This window comes from Phascolarctos cinereus, unplaced genomic scaffold (assembly GCF_003287225.1).
Source record: "Phascolarctos cinereus isolate Bilbo 61053 unplaced genomic scaffold, phaCin_HiC Scaffold_8;HRSCAF=390, whole genome shotgun sequence".
In the NCBI taxonomy this organism is placed as follows: domain Eukaryota; kingdom Metazoa; phylum Chordata; class Mammalia; order Diprotodontia; family Phascolarctidae; genus Phascolarctos; species Phascolarctos cinereus.
In genome coordinates this window covers 67546101-67562917 of record NW_027556291.1, presented here as the reverse complement: position 1 = coordinate 67562917, position 16817 = coordinate 67546101, and the positions used below count along the sequence as shown (strand labels likewise).

The following is a 16817-nucleotide window of genomic DNA, read 5'->3' as shown; positions in this document are numbered from 1 at the left end:
GAAAAACAAAGAAACCAAATGTGAAACTAGGATTAGTACTGAGAAAATGGAAGATGTTCAGAGGCTAAAGAGGAAAATTCTCTAAAGAAATGGTATTTGAGAACAGACACTTTCAGGTCTGGAAGGATCCATGGAGAAGAGAAGGAGTGATTGAGGAGAGCCTTTAGAAGAAGGGATATAGATATCAAGGAGAGAGCACCAAAGGTCAGTACACTCCAATTTTCCATGTGCCATATTCGCAAGGGCTCTGAAATCCTACAATGATGCTGTGGAATGAACCTTAAAATGCTAAATGTCCTTAAATTCCAGGCTAACTTTAAATATATTTTGATTTGGAAAAATACTTTCCAGTTGGAGGTAAATAATGTGGAGCATCCTAAGGACTTAGAAGAGACATTTGGTTAGTTTTAGAAGCGTGTATGTAATAAAATTCATGTGCATTGTAATAATACTAAAATAAAAAGAGAAAAAGGAATGTTTTTTATGCATTGTAGAAGGGTTGAGCCTTAGAATCCCAAATATCAGACCCTTGGAACATTGACTATTGGGGTTTTCCAAGACCTTTCAAGGATCTTTGTTATTGGAGACCCAGGGTGAGAATACAGAATTTCCTAGCTAGGGGATCAGTCCTGACTCTAAAGGTCCCGACTTGGAGTGAAAAGCTTAGAGAAACTGTGAGATATGGGATGGCTGATGGAAGATAGAAGGTATAAACTTGAAAAAAATTTGGAATTCAGGATCATCAGCTGGCTGAGACTGTTGAATCTGCTGGATCAGAATTGTAACAGTCTAGAGAAGAGAGAAGGGGAGATGTATGGAGTCTGGTAATGGACATTTTCAGAAAAAGGAGGATTTGAGCACACAGAGTGTTAGGCCTGGGAGTTGCCATAGAAACAAAACTGAGAGATCTAGTAGCTCAGGTAGAAGAGGAGGCCTCAGAGCAAAGAGAGCCCTTAGGGTATCAAAGGTCAGATCATGCAGTGTCCTGGGAAACAGCTTATGTTATAGGTGGGGGGAAAATGGGGCAGAGTTCAGAAAACACAAATGATCTGCTGGGGAAGGGGCCTCCCAGTGGAAAATCTCACAACTCAACAAAGATTTATTTTCAAATTTATACTGTGTGGGCCCAAGTATTGGCCATTTTTTTACTAATCTAAAAAATAAGAAAGCAGATTTTTCATTGGAGATCATTTCAATCTAAGATAGATAAGAAAAAGAAATACAAGAAAAGAAAACCAAAAAGCAAGCTCTTCTATCTTCAACCAGACTTTTCACAGAATTTAGAGAGATTACTGTCAATTTTTTGGCTAGCAAACTGTCCTCCCCCTGCAAACCAAAATTCCTGCGCAGCTAAAGAAATGCAGTTTCCTGTATTTCTTTCTCTAGTAAAGGCTCTTGTTTCTATGGATACTAATTAAACTGACTCTCAGGAAATTTTTGACAGGAAAACATCATGTGAGGCATAAAGAACTACTAAGAAAGACAAGTTCTATTTCAAAGTGATCATATTGGTAAGACCCATAGTACAATGAAATCATAATCAAATAAATAAAAAATAAATAAATTGACCCAATTTAGCATGATATGGCTTTAGAAACACAAAAATGGCATGTTATGGATGGTCCCTAAAATATCTAACACTGATGGACATCTATGATCCAGAATCGGGGGGGGGGGGTTAGGCTGAAAAATTTGGAAAATTAATATTTAGAGATACTAAAACAGAGAAAGTTGGAGATGCGGGTCAGTGGGTAAAGTACCATCCCTGGAGGCAAGAGTACCTGAGTTCAAATCTGGTCTGAGACACTTACCAGCTGTGTGAACCTGGGCAAGTCACTTAACCCTGATTGCCCACCCCCCCCAAACAAAAAAACAAACAAACAAACAAGTGGAACATATTTAGTCTCGGAATGGAACTCATCAAAACAGTGGGATTTAGGCCGACAGAATGTCAGGCCTGACAACAGCCTTGGGGAAAAGAAAGAGAGAAGGAGGAGCACTTGGAAGAAGGTGGAGCAGAGCAAGGAGAGCTCTTAGAACATAAAAGATCAGACCTGGACTGTGCTAATGACTACAGTCAATCGCGACATCACAAGACTTATGTGAAAACTCAGTTTATTACAAGAGAAATGAACATGCACAAAGAACTGAAAGGACTCCCAGTCTCTACAGAAGTTTACATATTGATAATAGCAGGACAAAGGGAGCAGGGGATGCCAGGAAGGATGTGACATGGGGGGAGGGGAACAATGCAGCAAAGGGGGAAAAAGACAAGGCCATCCCCACAGGGAGGATCAAGGTGATGGCAAAAGCCTCCTTCTTTTCCCTTGGGAACTGCTAGACCATGAAGATAGGAGGGTCTTCTTATCTGCAAAGGACCCCAGCTGCACAAGCCTTATCCCACCCTGGCACAGACTGGCTGGCACCTGTCTTGACTCCCAAGGACACACGGGGATGCCACCTTGGGGTGCAGCAAAAATTCTGTCAGCTCAGAGGGAGCTGCATCCTTGACACATTCAGGGCCTCCTGCATGCTCTGGATCCAGTGTTTCTGGAAAATACGACAACTCAAAAAGACAAATTCAGGTGACCCCTTAAACATTGGCCCTTAACACTGATAACTTCCATACAGCAAAGATAGGAGGATCCTGAGAACGGAAATCATGTGGTCTGGAAGGGGCCTTAGCATTGGGAAAAATCATTCATTTCAAGATTTATGATCATATATGCTCTTGGCTAAAATATTGTCCAGTTTGAAGGAAATGTGGAAACAAGGGAATTTTTTTTTTTTTTTGAGAACAGACACTTTCAGGTCTGGGAGGAGCCACGGAGAAGAAAAGGAGAAATTGAGGAGAACCTCTAGAAGAAGGGATCAAGGAAATATCCCAAAGGTCAGGAGTGCAGTGTCCTCCAAATTTCCAGTTGTTATAGCTTTGAGGGCTCTGAGAACCCACATGGTCTGCCGTGGAATGGGCTTTCAAATGCTAAATGTCCTACATTTCAAAGCTCATTTTAAAAATACATTCTGAGAAGGCAACAATATTTTCCAGTTGCAGGTAAATAATGAGTAGCAGGCTAAGGACTTAGAAGAGACACTGGTTAGTTCTAAAACATCATAAGTGGTAAGATTCATGCCCATTATACTAATTCTCCAACAAAAATGAAAAAGAAAAATCCTTATGGATGCTAGAATAGTATGGCCTTAGAATCCATAATGTTGGCACTTTGAGATCTTGACTATAGGCCCTCCCTGGACCTTTCAAGGGTCTTTGTTACTTGGGTCCTTCAGCTGAGAATACAGAATTTCCTACCTAGGACATCAGCTCAGGCTTTACAGGCCCAGATATGTGGTGAAAAACTTTGAGTAAGTATGAGATGTGGGATGGCTAATGTAAGATAGAATGTATGAGCTTGGAAAAAAATTGGACTTCAGGATCATCAGCTGCCTGAGAATGTTGAATCTACTAGACCAGAACTATGACAGCCTAGAGAAGGGGGGGGGGTATATGGTGTCTGGGAAGGGACATTTTCAGAAAAAGGAGGATTTGAGCACACAGAGTGTCAGGCCTAGGAGTTGCCATGGAAATGAAAATGAGAGAGCTAGCAGCACACGTATAAGAGGGGAGCTCAGAGCAAAGAGACCACTTAGGGTAGCAAAGATCAGATCTTGCACACTACTGGAAAACAAAATATGCTATGGGTGGGAGGGTTCAGAGAACAGAAAACATCTGCTGGGGAAGGGGCTTCCCAGGGGAAAATCTCATAACGATTTACTTTCATACACATATATGTATATGTATGTGTATGTTTATGTGTGTATATATATATATATATATGTGTGTATATATATGAATATATATGTGTATATAGATGTATATATATATGAATATATGTGTGTGTGTATATATGTATATGTGTGTGTGAGAGTGTGTGTGTGTATATACATACTTTGTGGTCCCAAATGTTGGCCATTTTTTACTAATCTAAAAAATAAGTAGGTAAATTTTTTTTGTAGGAGATCATTCACCTTTCCAATATAATTTTTATCCAGCAGCAGTTATGTATGAGAAAAACAAAGAAGGTAAAACAAAACAACAACAAAACCCTCTCATTCTCAACCACACTAACAAAAGCATTTGGTGAGATTGCTCTCAATTTATTGGCTAGGTTAAAAAAACAAAAACAAAAATACCTGCACATGTAAATAAATGCAGTTCCATATATTTCTTTCTTTAGTAAAAACTGCTGTTTCTATTAGTATTAATAAATATGACTAATGAGACATTTTTGACAAAAATAAAAGGAGTTAAGTTTAGAGAGTATATTAGAGGAAAACTTCTATTTTGAAATCATCATATCAGTATGGCCCATATACAACTTGAGAATAATTTAATTAATAAAAATTTTAAAAGAACACTTTTTCCAGTTTAGCATGATATGGCTTTAAAACCAAAAATGTCATATCTTGGATAGTTCCTAGAACACTAAAGGACTTGGCTTCCTGGCACTTTTCATGTGGGAATGTTGGAAGTAGTTGAGAGCAGAGATTCAGAATATCTGAGCTAGGAGTTAAATCCTGCCTCTGAAGGCAACAATGTGGAGAGGAAAGTGAAGCTATAATATGAGATCATAGAAAGCACTTGGACCCAAGACTTTGTGAACCTCATGGAAACTTTGAATCCATACTCCTGAGCTTTATTAGGCTTTAAAATCTATAATGTCAGAGTTGGGAGGAACTAAAAGTGGGAGAGTGTGAGATGTTCAGGGCCTGAGAATGGACCTTGTCATAAACAGGAGGGTTTTAGTCATAGCCTGGTGTAGCCATGGTGAAGAGGAGGAAGGTGACAGCAGAGTACTTCCAAGAAGAGATATCAGAGGGAAAAGGGCCCCAAGATTCTAAAGGGCAGGTTTTGTAAGTCCTGAAAATCACCACATTTGGTTGCAGGGTGATTTCTGAGAACATAAATAACTGGCTCTGAATGGGCCTTAGAATGGAAGATGTCATAAATGGCAAAGATGAATTCTCAGATGTATTCTTACTTGGCTCAAATATTGACCTGCTGTAGGTCATTTAAAAAACAAGAAGGTAGATTGTCATTAGGGAATCAAATTAAAATTTGAATTCAATTTTTAGGATGCATTGGAGAAGCCTAGAAAAAAAAATCTGCCATCCTTAGCCACAGAGACTTAATGGCTAGTGAAAATACTAATACTTTAATGGACATCCCAAAACATTTACAAACCTGAAATATCTGTAGAGTAAAAACCAATGTAGTCTTCTGCAATTGCTTCATTGTTTTGTTTTTTGTTTTGTTTTTGTCCATGTGTGATCTGACACCCTTTGCAGCCAGGCAGCAAAAGTAGCATCCAAGGGGAGCAGCTGGACACTGGAATGCCACTTTTTTTTTCTTTTTCTCTCCTCCTCTTCCTCACTGATTACAGTAGCCTCAGAGGAGCAGGTGGAAGGGAGAGAGAAAGAGAGAAAAATTCATTCTGGTAATATTTTAAATGAAATATGATGCTTCTAATTTAATGCTTAAGTCAGAATTTATTATACTGTTTGGCACTAAGGTAAATTGGGAAAATTTATGGATCTAAAATTTGTTAACTGAGTGACATTAAGTAAGTTACCTCAGTTTATCTCACATGATTGGAAGGTGCCTAACACAATGCCTGGCAGAGGGCAGACACTAAAAATGTTAACTATTATTATTAGTTCCCTTATTAGATGTGACCAGTATACAATGCCAATGGTGAAGAGATGCCAGATTTTCTATGTAAGGAAATTTGGAAATGCATTCAACAGAGTTGAAGTCACCTGATTGGTAACGTGTTTGTTTCAATTTTAAACATCCAGTATTGTTTCAAATTGGTAAACTTTTGTATTGTTACGCCAAGCAGCTTTTCATAATTTGGATGTTATTAAATTGTGAACTGAAAGAAACTAAAGGATGGTGGGAAAATTGTGTAAAACCAGTTATATTACTTTGTCAGCCTTGCCAACCTCATCTTATAATGTTTTCTAACTGACATTTAGAAAACCAGGTATTTCCACCCTTACCTTTAATTAAAGAAGGGGTTATAGCTAAAACAATTTGACTATCACTTATGAAAGCTATAAGATTATTAACTAAGTTATTTGAAGTTACTGTTTTAATGCTAAAACCTAGAATTGTTAATTGATTACCATGTGTGAAAAGGAGGGGATTGGGTAAAAGCCTTATCCAGATTGGTTCTGACCATTCAAAATAGCCCTCCTTGGGATACAGGGGCTGGCAGGCATGGGCACTAGGATCAGCCTCTCCCTGGGGTACATGGCAATTCACCACATTTTGTAAACTTGATAAAGTCCCTGGAAACCATCTGTGTGAGCAAGGTCACGTGCCCTGAGAAAAGAACTTGTTTGGGTTATGCAGTTCCTAAATAATTAACTTGGCTAGCTGAGAAGTTGCAAGTTTATGTACAATAGATAGAAATGATTTCTAATGATTGCCTTTTACACCAGGACAAGTTTAAATTTGAGAAGGAAAGATGTTAAGTGAAATCTCTTATATATATGAGTCCTGGTAAATCTTTATTGCTTATTGCAACTCCATGAGAGTAAAATTAACTGTATCTGGCTTTCAGCTGTGATTAGTGAAACTTGCTGTTTGAGGTAAAAGGCTCTTGGGACTATAACTAATTTTGTTTTGAGTTTGAATTTGGGTATAGTTGTCTGCATTAAATCAATATCTGAGAGAAATGCCACAAGCTACTCTGAGGGAATGTAATCCTGTGCTGTTAACAAGTGAGTGGAGGAGGTGTGTATTTGGGAAAAAGATGTGAGGACAATCTTAGCCTCAATCTAAGGTGGGATCCTCCTGGCTCAGTTTCCCCATTGTGTTCCTTTGAGAAAGAATGTTTCCCACCTGACTATTCCTGATTCTGGTTATGATGTGGAATTAATACTGCATGATACTGTGACTGAATTCAAAGAGAGTTAAGGATGCTCAACCTTGTCATATCTGGCATGTCACATGTCTCTGCCTTTTTCTTTTATAGTAGATATCTATGATCAGAGCAAGTGGTCAGTAAAAGACATGAGCACAATGTAAGTATGTGAGATCTTGCTGTTTTGATCTGAATTTGTAGTCATCCCATGGCCTAAGTAAGAGTAAAATCAGTGTTTGAATTTATCATATGTAAAAGATTCAATTTCTGAAGTATAATTAGAGGAGGATAAACAAGCTTGAGAGAACGATTGTGTGTCTATTCAGTTGTGAGGTTAAAGTTAGGAACCTCTTTTGTTTAAAGCAGTTTTTGCAAGAAACCCCCTCCCCAATGTAACCACCTCAGAGGTCTTTGCCACCCCTTTTGTACTGGCCACTCCTTAATGGGAAAATTTTTCTATCTCAACACCATGTTTCTCAACAGGGAATTATTCCCTTGCTTGGGAGACATGCTCCATGGCCACTGTACAGGTAAAGACCCCTGTCAGGGGAGGGATCGTAAATGTCTCTGCTGGTCTCTTCACTAGTACCACCTGTAAGGATGCCTACAGTGATAAGTGTCCCCAGAACTTTACCTCTGCCAGCTATACCACCTGTTCTGAGTGAACACTCCCTACTTGCACCTATGACCCAATTCCTCCTGCCACTCTCCTAGTAGGTTCTCCCTATTTAACCTTCTCTTCCCAGTTGACACAAATGCTACAGCTCCCTTCTGGATATAACACTCTTGTTGAACTTTTGAAAGTTTCTTACCTGGAATATTGGCATATAATCACACTGATCCATGGGGCATCCATGTAGCATCCATGCTTAATATCTTTTACAAACAGGCCCCATCTTACCCCTAAGGGATACTCATTCCTTTATGGGTTGGGTGGGCCAGGTGGTGAGGATTCTGGAGAAGAAGTAAAGCAAAATGCCACCACTTGGCAGGACCCCAAGACTGTTGTTCTAGCCACCCAGTGTTTAACGCTTTATAAGGATTTTGGTGTGTGCTCCTTTGGATTTTTGGCACCACCTCTGACCATTTTCGATATTACTAAACCCAGCACCTCCACCCTAACAAGAGTGAAGCGTGGGTTCTGGGACAATGTTCTCTGATACCTTAAAAAGGGAGCACAGTATCTCATGCCTTGGTATGGACATTTACAACATTAGTTCATTCTTTCAAACCTGACAAGGACCATTCACCAACTGGCAAATTACACAGCTTATAGTCTCTGGGACATTCAGCAACCTCTAGATTCCCTGGCAAATGTGGTCCTGGATAATCAGATAGCTTTGATTTATCTACTTGCTTAGTGGAGGTGTCTGTGCCCTGGCCAAAACCTCCTGCTGTATGTATATTAACAACTCTCAATGGGTAGAGCTTTGTACTGAAAATATATTAGAGCAAGTCACCAGATGTGAGACATCCATGAAACCTTAGTACACCAGGATCATCCTCTTCTTGGGGATCCTGGCTTCTCTCTATGTTAACTACTATTCTTGTTCCACTCCTGATTATATTCCTCTTACTTCTTTTTGGCCCTTGTCTGTTTAATCTCCTTTCCAGATTTGTCTCTTCTAGGCTCAGTGCCCCTCCACTTCCAGATGACTGCTCAAGCTGGGTACCAACCTCTGTCTGAGACCACAACACATCACCCCCTGGACCTGGCATCAGCCAAGTTCTGGACACTGGCTAAAGCACCAACCCCTTGAATAGAGGGACCCTTGGAGGCAGGGACAGCTCTATGCCCAATCCCAGCAGGAAGCAGTTTCAGAAGCTGAGACCTTTGTCCCTCACCCTAAAAGATTTTGTGACACATCTGTTTAAGGGGGGAATGATGGGGTGTTTGGGTGCTTGTGTTTGGGTGCTTGTGCTTGTACTTGGACCCCAATTTCTCCCTAGTCTCAGAAACACTGTCTCTGACAATTTCTCCCCAGTCCAAGGATACTGTGCCTAGCAATTACACATGAGTGGGCCCCAGCAAGACCCTTATCTCTCTCCCTGGTGCAGCTACACAAAGCTGGGTGAGAGAGTGCTGGGCTGCTCAGGCCCCAGCCCTCAGATCATGTCTCTGGAAGCCTCCCAATTCCTTAGTAAACTCCTGTCTTGTGAGAAAACTTTCCTTTGCTGCAGAGCATTCTCTAATCGGGACAGAGAGAGAGAGTGATGTCTTGTCTGGCCGAAGGAGTTTTGTCCCTGGCTGCCCCAAGGACTCTTCCTTCTGCCAGATTCCCAAGATCCATGCCTCTGACATCTCCCTCTCTGTCTGGTATACTCCCTGTACTTTCCCATCCATAGTTCCCAAAGACACCTGGACCCTTAGATTACCTAATCAGTATCGCTGGCATTCCTTTCCCATGCCCTTTTCCATATAAACCCTAGCTCCATCCTCAGTCTCTTGCGGGGTTCCTTAAGAATCTTTGCCTCCTGAAAAGCGTAACAATAAACTTTTTGCCAACTTGACTTAAAGAATGCTTGAGTCTGTGAATTCATTCTAGACGACCTTGTCCTGTATTCCAGTCTTTGAGGAACCTCAACTTCTCAGACCGCAACATTTATGTATATTTCTATTAAGGAAAATGATCACAGAGTATGTTTGTGCAATGACATGATGGTATAGAATGCTAAGGACTTAGAAGAGACACGAGTTCTAGAAATTTGTATACAGTTATGATGCATATATGTTATCATAATTATTCAAAAAAATAAAGAAAATCCTTATGGATCATAGGAGGTTTTGGCCTTAGAATCCAAAATATAAACTAAATATCAGTGCTTAATAGGTAATTTCCAGGTTATATCTTGAGGAGTCCTAGAGTTGAGAATAAATATTTTCCTAACTGGTTTATAATCCCAAGATATTAAGTGAAAAGCTGAGAACTACTATCAGATAAGGGATGGCTCATGGCACACAGAAAGTAGGAGCTGTAGAGAAATTTGGAATTCAGAATTGTCAGGTGGATGAGACTGTGGAATCTGCAAGGCTGGAATCATGAGGGCCCAGAAAAGAGAGAAAGGGAGATGTACAGGGTCTGGGAATGGACATTTTCAAAAACAGGAGGATTTGAGCACACAGGGTGGAAGGTCTGGGAGTTGCAGTGGAAACAAAAATGGAGAGCTATCAGGAGAGGAGACCTCAGAGCAAAAAGAGCCCTTAAAGGTAGCAAAGATCAAATCTTTTTTTTTTTGGTGAAGCAATCACGGTTAAGTGACTTGCCCAGGGTCACACAGCTAATAAGTGTCAAGTGTCTGACTCGGGTCCTCCTGGCTCCAAGGCTGGAGCTCTATCCACTGTACCATCTAGCTGCCCCCAAAGGTCAAATCTTGCAGTGTCCTGGAAAACAAGATATGGTATTTGTGGGAGTGTTCAGAGAACAGAAATCATCTGCTGGGGATGGGGCCTCCCAGGGGAAAATCTCAAAACTCATAAGGACTTATTTTAATAGATATACTGTGTAGAACGGAATATTGGCCATGTTTTAAACTAATTTCAAAAATGAGAAGGTAGATTTTTTTTTATAGCAGATCATTTACTTATTCCAATCTGATTTTTATTAGGCTTCATAAATGTATAAGAAAAATAAATAGAAAAATTAACAACCATAAAAAAACCCCAAAAAGCCCTAATTTCTTCAACCAAACTTCTCAAAAAATTTAGAGATATTACTGTCGATTTTTTGGCTAGCACACCCCCTCTAAAAATCACAACAGCTAAACAAATACAGTTCCGTGTATTTCTTTAGTAATCACTGTTGTTTCTATTACTATTAATAAAAAGGAGTATTGAAAAATTTTTGACAGGAAAACTTATGAAGTACAAAAAGTTTATAAGGGAGATGATTGAAGGCAAAAGCAAAATCAGATGGCAGCAGAAGAAATAGATTAATAGTGTCATAGAAACAATGAATAGGACTTGGATAGACTACCTTTTATGCATGTAAAACGTAAAATCTATGTCTAAGATTGGAACTGGGTAGTTCATAATAAATATTGGGGTAGACCTGAGTATGATATGACTTCAAAAAGTAAAACCATTTAGGAACAGCTAAAATGAGCTAAAATGATCTTATACAAATGAGGTGTGGGAGGAAGAACCAATACAGAGGAATTAGATGGGTGAAAAGGGCTGGTAGTTCTGTAAACCTACTTTCATCAGCAATAGTTCAAGAAGGAACAATACATATATATCTAGAAGAGTATAAGCGTCTTCTAAATTCAGAAAGAAATAAAAAGGCTAAGGAGATAGGCATGGGGAAGAGGAGAAGGGAGGAATCTCTAGAGGAGGGGGTGAGGGGAAGAGGTTAAGGGGGTATAGAAGAGTGTTTAGATTTATGGGAATGGGAGGATAAAGAAGGGATACTTGGGGGGGTAGGTTAAGCAATATGAGGGCAAGGTACTGGATAGAAATAAAAGTAGAAGAGTCAGAAGGGATAGGAAATAAGAGATATGCACAAACATAAAATAAAGATCAGGAACAGAATTTGTTAGGGAAAGTATATGTTTATATATGTATGTGTATACATATACATATATGCATGCATACATATATACACACATACATATACATATACACATGTACATACACACACACACATACACACACACATACACACACACACACACACACACACATATATATATATGTATATATATATATATATATATATATAAAACCACATTTAATTGTAGCCTTCTGGGAGGGGGGGAGAGGAAGTGGGAAAAAAGAACAAAGTAAAAAGTACACAACGGAGAAAAAAAGAAAACTTACACGGAAGCAAAGATTCATAACTCAACACAATGCAATGTATTTATTACATAGGCTTTCTTGAAAGAATATTTATTGCTACATATTTAAATCCTCTCTTACATTCTGTTGTGCACATGACATGTTATTTTTCCTTTTCTTATTTTAGATTTAAGTTTTAATATTTCAATTTATAATGTTTCTTTTTCTTTTCTTACTGAGGAAGATTTTATTTAAAAAAAAAAACAGAAAACAAAAGAACTTGGACAGCAGACATTGAGGGAGAAGGGAAAATAGAAGGGAAGGGCCTGGAATGCTATGGTCCATGTGGTGACAAAGAGTCACACACGACTCAACAACTGAACAATAACAAATATTTTTAGTGGGACCACATATTGGCCATGTCTACTTAATTTAAAAAATAAGAAGGTAGATTTTTCATGTTTGATAATTCATTATTCCAATATAAATTATATTATGCATCAGATATGCTTAATAGAAACAAAAAGCAATAAATTAAAGATATTTTTGAGGGGGCTAGGCAATGGGGTCAAGTGACTTGCCCAGGGTCACACAGTTAGTAACTGTTATGTGTCTGAGGCTGGATTTGAACTCAGGTATTCCTGAATCCAGGGCCAGTGCTGTATCCACTGTGCCACCTAGCTGCCTCCTAAAAACAATAAATTATATACATATAAAAAAAGCCACATTTAGTAAAATGAACAACTGAAATTTCTGTTGAGATTAATAGGTATTTTTGCCTAGAAATTTTTTGACAAGAAAACAAGATGTTAAGTATAGAGAGCTTATTATGGGAAAGTATCTATTTTGAAATCAGCATATTGGTATGACCTATATACCTTGTGAGAATAATTGAATTAATAAAAATTTAAAATAACAACTTGTCCCAATTTAGCATGATATGGCTTGAGAACCATAAATGTGATATATTCCATGGTCCCTAGACCCCTAAATGTTTAGGCTTCCAGATACCTTCCACGTGAGAATGTTGGAAGTAGTAGAGAGCAGAAATACAGAATGTCTGAGCTAGCAATTAAACTTTGCCTCTGAATGTACCAATGGAGAGTGGAAAGTGAAGTCAGAATATGAGATCATGGAGGGCACCTCAATCCAAGACTTTGTGTGCTTAATATAAACATTGAATCCAGAATCCTGAGCTTCATTCAGGCATGGAATCTATAATGTCACTCTTCAGATGGACCAGAAGTGGGAGAGTGGTAGATGTTCAAGGGCTGAGAATGGACATTGTCAGAAACAGGAGAGTTCAGCATATAGTATGGAGTAGCCATGGTCAAGAGAAGGAAGGAGGTGGAGAGCACTTTGAAGAAGAGATGTGAATGAATATCAAGAAGCAGAGAATGTCCTGAGACTCCAAAGGGCAAATCTTATAAGTCCTGAAATTCACCATGTTTGATTGCAATGTATTCTCTGAGAATGTAAATGATTGCCTCTTAATGGTCCTTGGAATGATAAAAATTATAAATGGCAAGGACGTATTCTCAGATATATTCTTGGTTGGTCCAGATATGGAACTGTTGTAGGTCATTTAAATAACATGAATGTGAGAAATAACTCATTTGGACTCAGGAGGGATAAAGTTAAAAGCCAAGTTTATTACGCAGTTACAACCATGGGTGTCCTATGGACTAGGATATGTTGTACCAAAGCAGGAGTTCACTATTTATCTCTAATTCTCACCACAAAGTCCCTCCTCTGTTTCTGACTTTGCTGAATACTCCAGAGTATACAACTTTCCTTTACACCTATTACACATCTAATCCTTGACATGTTTTTCCTCCTTCTTCACACATCCCATGTTCAGAAAATGGCATCTTAGCCCCTCCTGGAGGTAGAGAAATTAATATTCATATGCCTATTAAGCATGCGCACTCTAAGCAAAGCTTAATCTTTGTCCTACTTGCTAACTTCTAACAGTACAACAAGATAAGACTGGCTGTATCCTATTTTACTTAATTATTTTTCTAGCTGTTCACTCTAAATTTATGGCTATACACAATTTCATTATATATCTCAATTGCAAATCAAGATAAGACCAGCTTTATCCCATTTTACTTAGTTATTTTTCTAGCAGTTGTTTCAATTTTATGGAAACAAACATTTTCATTATATCTCTCAATGAAGAAGAGAGATTTTTCTAATGGGATCAAACCTAAATTCCAATTTACTGTTTAGTATGCATTGGTGATAGAAAAAAATTTTGAAATCTGATGTTCTTAACCTCAGAGTCTTAAGGGTAAAGTGAAAATACTATCAATTTTATGGCCCCACAAATCAACACTCCAAGCCTCAAATATCTGTTCAGAAAAAAACAGTACAATCCTCTGCAATTGCTTCATTGATAAAAAAACAGCTACTGATAATAGTATTTGTGGTAATGAATAGTTAGTATTTGGGGACATTGCAACATGGAGTTATGTATAAAAGGAAAAGGCTTCTGTTTGGAAATCAATATGGGTATATATCTATATCTATATCTATATATCTATGTCTGTATATATATATATACACATATATATATATGTCTGTATATATATATACAGACATATATATATAGTCTGTATATATATATATATACATATATATATGTCTGTGTGTATATATATAATATATATATATATATATATGGGTAACACTACAGTATGTTGGTAAAATAAAATAATAAAATGAACACAAACAGATAAACAGATTTTGGAAGAGTGGGGCTCTAAGAACCTACATGATCTGCTATGGAATGAGCCTTCAAATGAAAGATATCATTAATTCCAAGATTACATTAAATATATACATATTGGGAAAAAATATTTTCCTGTTGGAGGTAAATAAAGTGTAGCATGCTAAGGAATTTAAAGAAAAAGTGATTGGTTTTAAAACATTGTATGTGGTAAGACTCGTGTGCATTGTAATAATGATCCAGTAACAAAATAAAAAAAATATATATATTTGGATCATATGAAGGTACTGCCTTACATTCCAAAATATCAGCTTTTGGTAGGTCCTTCAAACACTGAATATAGGAGCTTCCTGGAACCTTGCAAGGATTCATATTGCTAGGGTCCTGGAGCTAAGAATAAGGACCAGATTTTGACTGAAAAGCTTAGATGGGGGATGGCTCATACAGCATAAAAAGGGAACCCTTCCAGTAGCAAAGATCATCTTCTGCAGTGCCCTGGAAAACAGGATATGCCGTAGGTGGGGAGAGGGGTTTAGAAAACAGAAATCATCTGCCAGGGAAGGGGCCTCCCAGTGGAAAATATCACAACTCACAAGGATTTCATTTTATATACATACTATGTGGGCCTAAACATTGGTCATTTTTTACTCACTTAAAAATAAGAGGTGGATTTTTTTGTAGGAGATCATTCATTTATTACACTATAATTTTTATTGGGCATGAGAGATGGATAAGAAACACAAAGAAATAAAAACCAAAAAAACCTATCTTCAACTACACTACCAAAACAGTTTGCTGAGATTACTGTCAATTTTTTTTTTTGCTAGCTAAATGAATACTACAAAATCCCAACACATGCACACCAAAACAAAAATAGTTGCATGTATTTCTTTCCATAGCAAAGACTGTTTTTTATATCACTATTAATAAAAATGAATATTGAATAATTTTAGAACCAAAAAGAAAAGATGATCGGAATTAAGAGCTTTATAGGAAGAAAACTTCTATTTCGAAATTATCATATTGTCAAGACCAATGTAGATCATAATAATAAATCAATGAATAAAAATAAATATAAGAATTTGACACGAGTTATCATGATATGGTTTTAAAACCAAAAACATCATATCTTCCATGGTCCCTAGAATGATAAAGGTATAGGATTCAAGATGCCCTTCATGTGGGAATATAAGAAATAGATGAGAGCAGAGATCCAGAATGTCTGAGCTAGGAGTTAATTCCTGCTTTTGAGTGTACCAGTGGGAAGTGGAAAATGAAGCCAGATTATGTGATCTTGGAGGGCAACTGGAACCCAGACTGTCTGGGCTTCAGGGAAACTTTGAATCCCGAATTCTGAGGTTTTCAGATTTAGAATCTCTAATATCAGTGTAGGGATACAGGAGAAGTGGAAGACTGGGAGATGTTCAGGGGCTAAGAATGGAAATTTTCAGAAACAGGAGGGTTTTAGCACATAGCCTGGTGTAACCATGGTGAAGAGAAGGAAAGAGTTAGGAGAGTACTTTGAAGAAGGAAGAGTTCCCTGAGATTCCAAAGGGCAGATTTTGTAAGTCCTGAAAATCACCATGTTTTATTGCAAAATGTTCTCTGAGAACATAAATCATTGGCTCTGAATGGGCCATAAAATGGAAAATGTCTGAAATGATAAGGATATATTCTCATATGTAGGTTGGCCCAAATATGGACCTATTGTAGGTAATTTATAGAACAAGTTAAAAGTAGATTTTTCGTGATGAAAAAATACAAAATCTCACCTCCTTAACCACAGAGCTTTAGAGGTATGATCGAAATACTATCCATTTTATTGCCTCCAAAAAATATCCCCGCAAACTTGAAAGATCTCTACACCAAAACCAAGGTAATCTTCTGGAATTTCTTCATTGATAAAGAAAACAATTAATAGTATTAGTGATAAGGGATATTCCATATTTTTGGCCATTAAAAATGATGTTACATAATAAGGACTTATAAAAGGAGACAATTTATGTTTGGAAGTCAGTATATATCTAAGATTCAAGTACATTGGTAACATAAAAGAATAAAACAAACTGAAGCAGAAAAAGCCCAGAAAACCTTAGCGATCTTAAGAGGGTGCTCATTTTGACATGAGAATCTCATATATGTGAAAGTCTTCATTAAACTGAATCTCTAGACTTCCAGGTACCATGTAAGTGGGCAAGTTGGTCATAGGCTAGAGCTTAGAATCAAGAATTTCCAAGCATGGCATTAAATCCATCTGAATAAAACAATTAAATATGGATGGCGAAGCCAGAATTCTTGAACAGATCTTCTACTAGGAACCTGGAATGTCTGAGTTGGATGGAACTATACAATCCTGAATATATCTCTAATATAATCTTGAAAT

General features: G+C 37.8%; 1 long non-coding RNA gene across 1 annotated transcript; it reads left to right on the top strand.

Annotated features, from left to right (window-relative positions):
- The first annotated feature begins 3840 nt into the window (after positions 1-3840).
- Positions 3841-9440, top strand: LOC144454994 (uncharacterized). The gene is made up of 2 exons (XR_013483615.1): positions 3841-7089; positions 8544-9440. It is a non-coding gene; the product is annotated as an uncharacterized LOC144454994 (long non-coding RNA).
- The last annotated feature ends 7377 nt before the right edge of the window (positions 9441-16817 follow it).